The following is a 10702-nucleotide window of genomic DNA, read 5'->3' as shown; positions in this document are numbered from 1 at the left end:
AGGCAGATCTTCCACTGTCTGCTCTTAAAGGTTCTGGAAACTGACCTGTGAACTCAGGTCTTTGGGCAGCAGCAGTATCTCGAACTTACACAGCTTCCCGGACCAAACACCTAAGCCAAGCTCCACAGAGGGCGGCAGCCCCTCCATCACACTGATCCACCCACAGAACTCTGCCCGGTTACCTAGGATCCAACAGCCACAACAAGCCTCGCGGTACACACCAACATTCCACCTGGAATCCAACCGGTAACTGCCACCCCCAATGGCTGCTGCATCTTGTCAGTGTTGGGGGAGGGGCTGCATCCGACCAGAGGTTCCTAAGGTAAATGTGATTCTACCCACTAGCGTCCCATGGGCCTTTCTTCTTCCCTCTTTCCTTTTGTTCAGATCTGTATGCACAGAACCAATGGAGGGAAGTGGGTCCCTTTTTAGTTGATGGTTTCACACGTCTTTAAACTTTCTAACAGTTCACAGTACACAGAGACCCTCTAAAGGAGACTTATGTTCCTATAATATCCGTACACCCGGAATACATATGCGTCGCCTGATTTCTGCTGAAACACCCGCACTCTCAGGACATGGATCCATTTGTTTCATGGGGGCTGAAGTTCCAAGAAATGAAACCAACCCCAATGTGCACTTTACTGTCTGTCTCTTTTGCTCTTAGTACACTTTGGCAGATCTACGTGCCTTTGTTATAGGCTTCTTACATTTCTTCTCTACGTAGCGTAGAATATGGCATTCCTTCATCCTGTTGGAAGACATACAAGTCTACATCACGGACTAGGAATCCATTTGATTCCAAATCGGCATTTGGGTTAGGTCACGATATGCTCTTATGAATCAATATTTACGAATATGAATGCACGCCTCTGATTTCCGAAGACAAGTGTGCTGAGTACATGCAAGCCGCGATACTGGGTCGATGCGTGCTGAATGATCCTTGACATCACCTTGAGTATTTTCTTTTGAATAATCATGATTCCCTTGGTATATGTCAGCCAACCGTACCCTTTTGGTGCTTGTTTGTTGGTTTGATTCTTTGTTGGTCTGCTTCTTGCTTGTTTTGCAAACACGTCAGGCCATGCATCTCTCCTTTCGCTTCAAACAGAGAGTCCAATAAGCTGATTCACTTAAGAGAGTGCTTCCAATCACCTATGATTTCCTGCTTCCCTCTCCCATCTTTAGCGTTTTGATGTCCTCCTTGCCTTCTTCTTGTTTCTTCTTTGCCACTCGTGCTCTTCTTGCATTTCCAATAATGGTTTTCTTCTTTCCATTTCATCTTGCTGCTTTTCTATTCAGGGGAGTATTCTCAACCTTCCTTTTAGAAGAAGTTTTGAACTGCTGAATTCTTTTAAGATTTGCCGGTCTGTGGAATTCCCTAGCTCTGCCGTTATTAGAAATGGTGGTCATGGGGCATAGGCTACCCTAGGTGGCAGCATTTGGCCATTCAGGATATGGTCTGTGTCCTGGCACTCCTCCCTGTCCTGCAATATTGCTGCCGAGATATCAGCTGAAACCCCTCTGGAGGTTCCCTTGTGACTATGTTGTTTCCTCCAGGTGCATTTTAAATCACTGGGATATTCGTGAACTTTGTTGATTTGAATCATACAGCTGCTGGTAGGTCTATTGGGGTTCCACCTCCTTTGGATGCTGTGTAATTCCTGAATTCGCATAGATGATTCTTTCTTGGCTTTCAGCAAGTTTCAGTCTGATTTTTCTACAGATACATTTTCAGACATTTTTTGTTTCTTTATCTCTTGCTTTTCCATCTGGGACTCTTATGAACTCTAGTCTTTCATGCCCTGTCTTAACCCAGGAATCAACAGCAATGTTTCATTGGTTTGCACTTGCTTTCCTATGTCTGCTTCTGACCGAGGGATTTCTGTTCCCCTGTCTTCACAGTCATTCACGCGTCTCTCTGCATTATCTAGTCTGCTAAGGACTGAATTTTAGCCCTGATATTATCACATCCATTGAGTTTTCTGATATTTTTTGGCTCGTCTTTAGACTTTCTCTTCCCCTTTTCTGATATTCTGCCTTTTGTGATTCTGAGACAATGTTGTTCTTCAGGGTTTTCCAGACCTCCATTTTCAACACTTGGTCTGGAGAGCGTTTTGCAGTCTAGTTGTTAGAAAGCTTATCTTCTGGGCCTTCAATATCTTTGGAACTGAAAATGGTACTTCCTGTTTCTTTTACTGTACTTCTTCATCTCTACTGGTCAGGTAATATCAGGTATCTAATGTAGACTTCTAGGGCTTTGTTAAGTGAAAATTTTAGACTCTTGTCTCTACGCAATTCCATGGGATTTCTGTGAGGACAACTTCTCCTAGACATTGATGCCATATCCTGTTCCTGTGTGTGTTGTCTGGTATATCTCCAATTGCTGGTGTTGCATTTGTTGTGATGAACATCCCATACTATTTCGATTAGCAAAACTTCATTTTGATTACGCATATCTCACAATTCTGAAAGTGCGCAGGACACTTCCTCTTGTGGAAATGAGGCTTCTAAAGGTTCTCAGCTCTGCATTCTGCTCTATGTCATTTTGGAGTGTTTAAAAAAAAGCAAACTGAGAGTGCGCTTGTGCTTTGAAGTGCCACGGGAATGTCCCAATGAAAGCAGTTCTTCCCAGAGCTTCTCTGTCTACTGAAACACCAGTGGAAGCTCATCCATGGATGTCACACATCAGGGCCTGCTGGAATGATCCCGCAGACCTACCTTGGTGTCCTCGGTGCCGTCCCGTGCCGGTGCCATCCAAAATGTAGCATCCGCTTTTGGGAGATAGTGCTGAAGGAAATGCTTCCTCTTCTCACGCTGTGGACTTGGACCACTCTTCCTTGTCCTCTCATCCTTGTGGCACGGGTGCACGAAGGCAACCACAGAGCTGTTGCGCATCCTGTGCCTCAAACCAAACCATAATCCCAGCCCAGGTTATGAATGTAGCAGATCCTAAGGCTTTTCATTCTGATTTCAAACCCAAGGCCCCCTGGATCCCTCAGACCAGATGCACGATAGCTCTGATTCAGCCCCACACGTGCTCTATTGGCAAAATGCCCAATTGGTCCCTGGTCCTGCAGATGCACTGGGTGTGGCCATGGGACATATCGGTAATCTCAACCGCGCGACCAGTGTGGTTGCTTTATCATTGGTACACAGTTCGGTTTGCTCTCTTGATTCGACCCACCACATCCCACAATGCACTCCAGATCCCTGAGACTCAGCGTGTGCCATCATCCGAAGCCCTATCCCTCACTGACCGTTGCCTCTGCTACCTCAAATTTGGCAGCTCGGATCTTGGTCTCAGAATCAACTGTGGGGATATTTTGCGCTGGTTTCTTTGAGTTCTGTCAGCCAAGCATCTGCTGTGCACTCTTGTAAATCTCAGCACATCACCTTCAATCCCATGTCTCCTGTCCGCTTGAGAGTGTGCGTCCAAGGCAAACAGAGTTTCACCCTTGTTGCTCCATCACCAGGGGTCAGACCCTGCACTGGTTTCCATTCCCTGCTTTGCCTTCTCCTGCTTCCAGGTGTCCTGAGGCCTCATCCTGTCTTTGGAAGTAACAGACCTCTCTTCGGCAAGTGTCCTGTGCCAAGGGCTGGGTGAGTGGATGTTTCCATTGCTCTGTACATGGGAGCGAGTGAGTGCAGGTTGCACTTCTTCTCTGCCAACTGGGCATCGATGAATCAACACTATCCAGATACATTTCACAGAAATGTGATATTTGCTTAGCTCTTTGTTCCTATACAGCCGTGGTGGGAGGGATTGTCCGAAGACACCTGTTTTGACAGTGTGTTGATATCTCATTTGCAGTCTTTAAGAAGTTTAACAGAATTCATTTACATGTTTTGGGAGTTATACGAAAATGAAGTTATTTTTTGAAACACACTGTATCGACCTAGAAGCCAGACTTGTCAATTTTGGTAACATTTTGTCAGCTCTACGGAAAACCTAGACAGAAAGAATGCAAATTTCTAGTCCAAACTGCTAAAGGGGTCATGTCAACTCTTTCCTTTTGAAGCCTCCGAAACCAACAGGAACCATGAAATAACTATTGGAAAGATGAACTAACCCCCAACCTTGGATACACTTGTGCATGTGGTGCCCTTTACTCCCAATGACACCTACTGGCCAATGTTGGCATTTCAAGGGGTAACATCCCTCTCTAGGAAAATACAAGAGGAAACAAACCAAATATATACATTTAGGTTTGAATCCAAAAGCACCTAGAGGCATTATAGCTAGGTGAACCCTGCTGCAGTTATGCTAGTCTATTGAGAACCAGGTGTTCTTCTATCAGTGATGAGAACGCTTAATCATCCGATCATGTTGGGTAAAGCCATTTAACGCAACCAAGTCTGCACCCCCATGATATAGTGCCCCCGGGGGCTTGACTCCATTGAAAGACGATCCACAGAAGCTGTGTCTTTAATGTCATTGGCGACTTTTACAGTACAGTTCACTTTCTGACATGTACTATTTACCTATACTGTCTTGAAAAACTGAGGCCTAATACAGATTCAAGTTCAGTCAAAGATTCCCCTCACTTACCACACTCCCTTCACCCCAGGGAAGACATAAACACCACATTTGCTGAATCTAGCGGAAGGCCATCGTTTCTAGGTGTGAGCTAAGTATTCAATTCCTATCGATTTCAGCCGAGACTATTTGACCTTTAAGGAGTTCACTGTTGTTCACAGAGTGTGAAGCTGGAGGAACTCTGATTCTAGGAGGGGCTTGCTCTTCTCGTAATGGCTTCATTGCAGCTCAGGTACTGATCCTTCCAAATGGATGCCTGAGTGGAGGGGAGGGAAGGGCAAGTGCTTGCTAGCTAGGCCCAAACCTGGGAAAAGGCTTACCTGGGCTTGGTGAATTCTGGTCTGAATGGCTAGGGAATGCCCCTTGGGACGTGTGGATTCTCACGACCTCTTCCAAGAACAGGAGCGTTTTGATCATCTCTGCCATCTCTTCTCTTGCAGATGTCAGAGACCTTGGACCCGTTCTTGGAGAAGAGAATTGAGGAACTTCCTCAAGTCCACGTTGGCACTCCGTATGTTTCTGCCAGTATCAGCGAGGATCAATATGTCTCATGAATGTCTTTTGAGCCTGGTATCCTCTACAGCTGTCTCCACGCCAGTATTCTCCATTGTAGCAGAACATCTCTCATCCATGTGTTCGCATCTCTCCTCAATCCGTGCAGCCAGCTTTTCGCCCAGCTTCTCTTCGTGTCTCCCCTAAAGTCGACTTCACCAGGACTGGGCAAGTCTGAAAGTACCTCGGAGCCTCACCAGTAAGCTGATGACAGGCAGATCTTCCACTGTCTGCTCTTAAAGGTTCTGGAAACTGACCTGTGAACTCAGGTCTTTGGGCAGCAGCAGTATCTCGAACTTACACAGCTTCCCGGACCAAACACCTAAGCCAAGCTCCACAGAGGGCGGCAGCCCCTCCATCACACTGATCCACCCACAGAACTCTGCCCGGTTACCTAGGATCCAACAGCCACAACAAGCCTCGCGGTACACACCAACATTCCACCTGGAATCCAACCGGTAACTGCCATCCCCAATGGCTGCTGCATCTTGTCAGTGTTGGGGGAGGGGCTGCATCCGACCAGAGGTTCCTAAGGTAAATGTGATTCTACCCACTAGCGTCCCATGGGCCTTTCTTCTTCCCTCTTTCCTTTTGTTCAGATCTGTATGCACAGAACCAATGGAGGGAAGTGGGTCCCTTTTTAGTTGATGGTTTCACACGTCTTTAAACTTTCTAACAGTTCACAGTACACAGAGACCCTCTAAAGGAGACTTATGTTCCTATAATATCCGTACACCCGGAATACATATGCGTCGCCTGATTTCTGCTGAAACACCCGCACTCTCAGGACATGGATCCATTTGTTTCATGGGGGCTGAAGTTCCAAGAAATGAAACCAACCCCAATGTGCACTTTACTGTCTGTCTCTTTTGCTCTTAGTACACTTTGGCAGATCTACGTGCCTTTGTTATAGGCTTCTTACATTTCTTCTCTACGTAGCGTAGAATATGGCATTCCTTCATCCTGTTGGAAGACATACAAGTCTACATCACGGACTAGGAATCCATTTGATTCCAAATCGGCATTTGGGTTAGGTCACGATATGCTCTTATGAATCAATATTTATGAATATGAATGCACGCCTCTGATTTCCGAAGACAAGTGTGCTGAGTACATGCAAGCCGCGATACTGGGTCGATGCGTGCTGAATGATCCTTGACATCACCTTGAGTATTTTCTTTTGAATAATCATGATTCCCTTGGTATATGTCAGCCAACCGTACCCTTTTGGTGCTTGTTTGTTGGTTTGATTCTTTGTTGGTCTGCTTCTTGCTTGTTTTGCAAACACGTCAGGCCATGCATCTCTCCTTTCGCTTCAAACAGAGAGTCCAATAAGCTGATTCACTTAAGAGAGTGCTTCCAATCACCTATGATTTCCTGCTTCCCTCTCCCATCTTTAGCGTTTTGATGTCCTCCTTGCCTTCTTCTTGTTTCTTCTTTGCCACTCGTGCTCTTCTTGCATTTCCAATAATGGTTTTCTTCTTTCCATTTCATCTTGCTGCTTTTCTATTCAGGGGAGTATTCTCAACCTTCCTTTTAGAAGAAGTTTTGAACTGCTGAATTCTTTTAAGATTTGCCGGTCTGTGGAATTCCCTAGCTCTGCCGTTATTAGAAATGGTGGTCATGGGGCATAGGCTACCCTAGGTGGCAGCATTTGGCCATTCAGGATATGGTCTGTGTCCTGGCACTCCTCCCTGTCCTGCAATATTGCTGCCGAGATATCAGCTGAAACCCCTCTGGAGGTTCCCTTGTGACTATGTTGTTTCCTCCAGGTGCATTTTAAATCACTGGGATATTCGTGAACTTTGTTGATTTGAATCATACAGCTGCTGGTAGGTCTATTGGGGTTCCACCTCCTTTGGATGCTGTGTAATTCCTGAATTCGCATAGATGATTCTTTCTTGGCTTTCAGCAAGTTTCAGTCTGATTTTTCTACAGATACATTTTCAGACATTTTTTTGTTTCTTTATCTCTTGCTTTTCCATCTGGGACTCTTATGAACTCTAGTCTTTCATGCCCTGTCTTAACCCAGGAATCAACAGCAATGTTTCATTGGTTTGCACTTGCTTTCCTATGTCTGCTTCTGACCGAGGGATTTCTGTTCCCCTGTCTTCACAGTCATTCACGCGTCTCTCTGCATTATCTAGTCTGCTAAGGACTGAATTTTAGCCCTGATATTATCACATCCATTGAGTTTTCTGATATTTTTTGGCTCGTCTTTAGACTTTCTCTTCCCCTTTTCTGATATTCTGCCTTTTGTGATTCTGAGACAATGTTGTTCTTCAGGGTTTTCCAGACCTCCATTTTCAACACTTGGTCTGGAGAGCGTTTTGCAGTCTAGTTGTTAGAAAGCTTATCTTCTGGGCCTTCAATATCTTTGGAACTGAAAATGGTACTTCCTGTTTCTTTTACTGTACTTCTTCATCTCTACTGGTCAGGTAATATCAGGTATCTAATGTAGACTTCTAGGGCTTTGTTAAGTGAAAATTTTAGACTCTTGTCTCTACGCAATTCCATGGGATTTCTGTGAGGACAACTTCTCCTAGACATTGATGCCATATCCTGTTCCTGTGTGTGTTGTCTGGTATATCTCCAATTGCTGGTGTTGCATTTGTTGTGATGAACATCCCATACTATTTCGATTAGCAAAACTTCATTTTGATTACGCATATCTCACAATTCTGAAAGTGCGCAGGACACTTCCTCTTGTGGAAATGAGGCTTCTAAAGGTTCTCAGCTCTGCATTCTGCTCTATGTCATTTTGGAGTGTTTAAAAAAAAGCAAACTGAGAGTGCGCTTGTGCTTTGAAGTGCCACGGGAATGTCCCAATGAAAGCAGTTCTTCCCAGAGCTTCTCTGTCTACTGAAACACCAGTGGAAGCTCATCCATGGATGTCACACATCAGGGCCTGCTGGAATGATCCCGCAGACCTACCTTGGTGTCCTCGGTGCCGTCCCGTGCCGGTGCCATCCAAAATGTAGCATCCGCTTTTGGGAGATAGTGCTGAAGGAAATGCTTCCTCTTCTCACGCTGTGGACTTGGACCACTCTTCCTTGTCCTCTCATCCTTGTGGCACGGGTGCACGAAGGCAACCACAGAGCTGTTGCGCATCCTGTGCCTCAAACCAAACCATAATCCCAGCCCAGGTTATGAATGTAGCAGATCCTAAGGCTTTTCATTCTGATTTCAAACCCAAGGCCCCCTGGATCCCTCAGACCAGATGCACGATAGCTCTGATTCAGCCCCACACGTGCTCTATTGGCAAAATGCCCAATTGGTCCCTGGTCCTGCAGATGCACTGGGTGTGGCCATGGGACATATCGGTAATCTCAACCGCGCGACCAGTGTGGTTGCTTTATCATTGGTACACAGTTCGGTTTGCTCTCTTGATTCGACCCACCACATCCCACAATGCACTCCAGATCCCTGAGACTCAGCGTGTGCCATCATCCGAAGCCCTATCCCTCACTGACCGTTGCCTCTGCTACCTCAAATTTGGCAGCTCGGATCTTGGTCTCAGAATCAACTGTGGGGATATTTTGCGCTGGTTTCTTTGAGTTCTGTCAGCCAAGCATCTGCTGTGCACTCTTGTAAATCTCAGCACATCACCTTCAATCCCATGTCTCCTGTCCGCTTGAGAGTGTGCGTCCAAGGCAAACAGAGTTTCACCCTTGTTGCTCCATCACCAGGGGTCAGACCCTGCACTGGTTTCCATTCCCTGCTTTGCCTTCTCCTGCTTCCAGGTGTCCTGAGGCCTCATCCTGTCTTTGGAAGTAACAGACCTCTCTTCGGCAAGTGTCCTGTGCCAAGGGCTGGGTGAGTGGATGTTTCCATTGCTCTGTACATGGGAGCGAGTGAGTGCAGGTTGCACTTCTTCTCTGCCAACTGGGCATCGATGAATCAACACTATCCAGATACATTTCACAGAAATGTGATATTTGCTTAGCTCTTTGTTCCTATACAGCCGTGGTGGGAGGGATTGTCCGAAGACACCTGTTTTGACAGTGTGTTGATATCTCATTTGCAGTCTTTAAGAAGTTTAACAGAATTCATTTACATGTTTTGGGAGTTATACGAAAATGAAGTTATTTTTTGAAACACACTGTATCGACCTAGAAGCCAGACTTGTCAATTTTGGTAACATTTTGTCAGCTCTACGGAAAACCTAGACAGAAAGAATGCAAATTTCTAGTCCAAACTGCTAAAGGGGTCATGTCAACTCTTTCCTTTTGAAGCCTCCGAAACCAACAGGAACCATGAAATAACTATTGGAAAGATGAACTAACCCCCAACCTTGGATACACTTGTGCATGTGGTGCCCTTTACTCCCAATGACACCTACTGGCCAATGTTGGCATTTCAAGGGGTAACATCCCTCTCTAGGAAAATACAAGAGGAAACAAACCAAATATATACATTTAGGTTTGAATCCAAAAGCACCTAGAGGCATTATAGCTAGGTGAACCCTGCTGCAGTTATGCTAGTCTATTGAGAACCAGGTGTTCTTCTATCAGTGATGAGAACGCTTAATCATCCGATCATGTTGGGTAAAGCCATTTAACGCAACCAAGTCTGCACCCCCATGATATAGTGCCCCCGGGGGCTTGACTCCATTGAAAGACGATCCACAGAAGCTGTGTCTTTAATGTCATTGGCGACTTTTACAGTACAGTTCACTTTCTGACATGTACTATTTACCTATACTGTCTTGAAAAACTGAGGCCTAATACAGATTCAAGTTCAGTCAAAGATTCCCCTCACTTACCACACTCCCTTCACCCCAGGGAAGACATAAACACCACATTTGCTGAATCTAGCGGAAGGCCATCGTTTCTAGGTGTGAGCTAAGTATTCAATTCCTATCGATTTCAGCCGAGACTATTTGACCTTTAAGGAGTTCACTGTTGTTCACAGAGTGTGAAGCTGGAGGAACTCTGATTCTAGGAGGGGCTTGCTCTTCTCGTAATGGCTTCATTGCAGCTCAGGTACTGATCCTTCCAAATGGATGCCTGAGTGGAGGGGAGGGAAGGGCAAGTGCTTGCTAGCTAGGCCCAAACCTGGGAAAAGGCTTACCTGGGCTTGGTGAATTCTGGTCTGAATGGCTAGGGAATGCCCCTTGGGACGTGTGGATTCTCACGACCTCTTCCAAGAACAGGAGCGTTTTGATCATCTCTGCCATCTCTTCTCTTGCAGATGTCAGAGACCTTGGACCCGTTCTTGGAGAAGAGAATTGAGGAACTTCCTCAAGTCCACGTTGGCACTCCGTATGTTTCTGCCAGTATCAGCGAGGATCAATATGTCTCATGAATGTCTTTTGAGCCTGGTATCCTCTACAGCTGTCTCCACGCCAGTATTCTCCATTGTAGCAGAACATCTCTCATCCATGTGTTCGCATCTCTCCTCAATCCGTGCAGCCAGCTTTTCGCCCAGCTTCTCTTCGTGTCTCCCCTAAAGTCGACTTCACCAGGACTGGGCAAGTCTGAAAGTACCTCGGAGCCTCACCAGTAAGCTGATGACAGGCAGATCTTCCACTGTCTGCTCTTAAAGGTTCTGGAAACTGACCTGTGAACTCAGGTCTTTGGGCAGCAGCAGTATCTCGAACTTACACAG

The 10702-nt window shown here is 45.9% G+C and overlaps 2 long non-coding RNA genes across 4 annotated transcripts; both read left to right on the top strand.

The window, feature by feature from the left end:
* Positions 1-140: 140 nt before the first annotated feature.
* On the top strand, positions 141-5182 carry LOC140692132 (uncharacterized). 3 transcript variants are annotated; one of them, XR_012067689.1, is made up of 4 exons: positions 190-322; positions 3531-3603; positions 4702-4772; positions 4981-5159. It is a non-coding gene; the product is annotated as an uncharacterized lncRNA (long non-coding RNA). The 3 variants fall into 3 exon arrangements; XR_012067691.1 differs by having other exon boundaries at positions 232-322; positions 4660-4772; XR_012067690.1 differs by lacking the exon at positions 4702-4772 and having other exon boundaries at positions 141-322; positions 4981-5182.
* A 331-nt stretch (positions 5183-5513) lies between these two features.
* LOC140692126 (uncharacterized) lies at positions 5514-10489 on the top strand. Its single transcript, XR_012067680.1, has 3 exons — positions 5514-5626; positions 8836-8908; positions 10286-10489. It is a non-coding gene; the product is annotated as an uncharacterized lncRNA (long non-coding RNA).
* Positions 10490-10702: the final 213 nt, after the last annotated feature.

Source organism: Vicugna pacos, unplaced genomic scaffold (assembly GCF_048564905.1).
Source record: "Vicugna pacos unplaced genomic scaffold, VicPac4 SAC-SAT, whole genome shotgun sequence".
NCBI classification, from domain to species: domain Eukaryota; kingdom Metazoa; phylum Chordata; class Mammalia; order Artiodactyla; family Camelidae; genus Vicugna; species Vicugna pacos.
The sequence above is the reverse complement of the archived record's forward strand: the minus strand, read 5'-3'. Positions and strand labels throughout refer to the sequence as shown.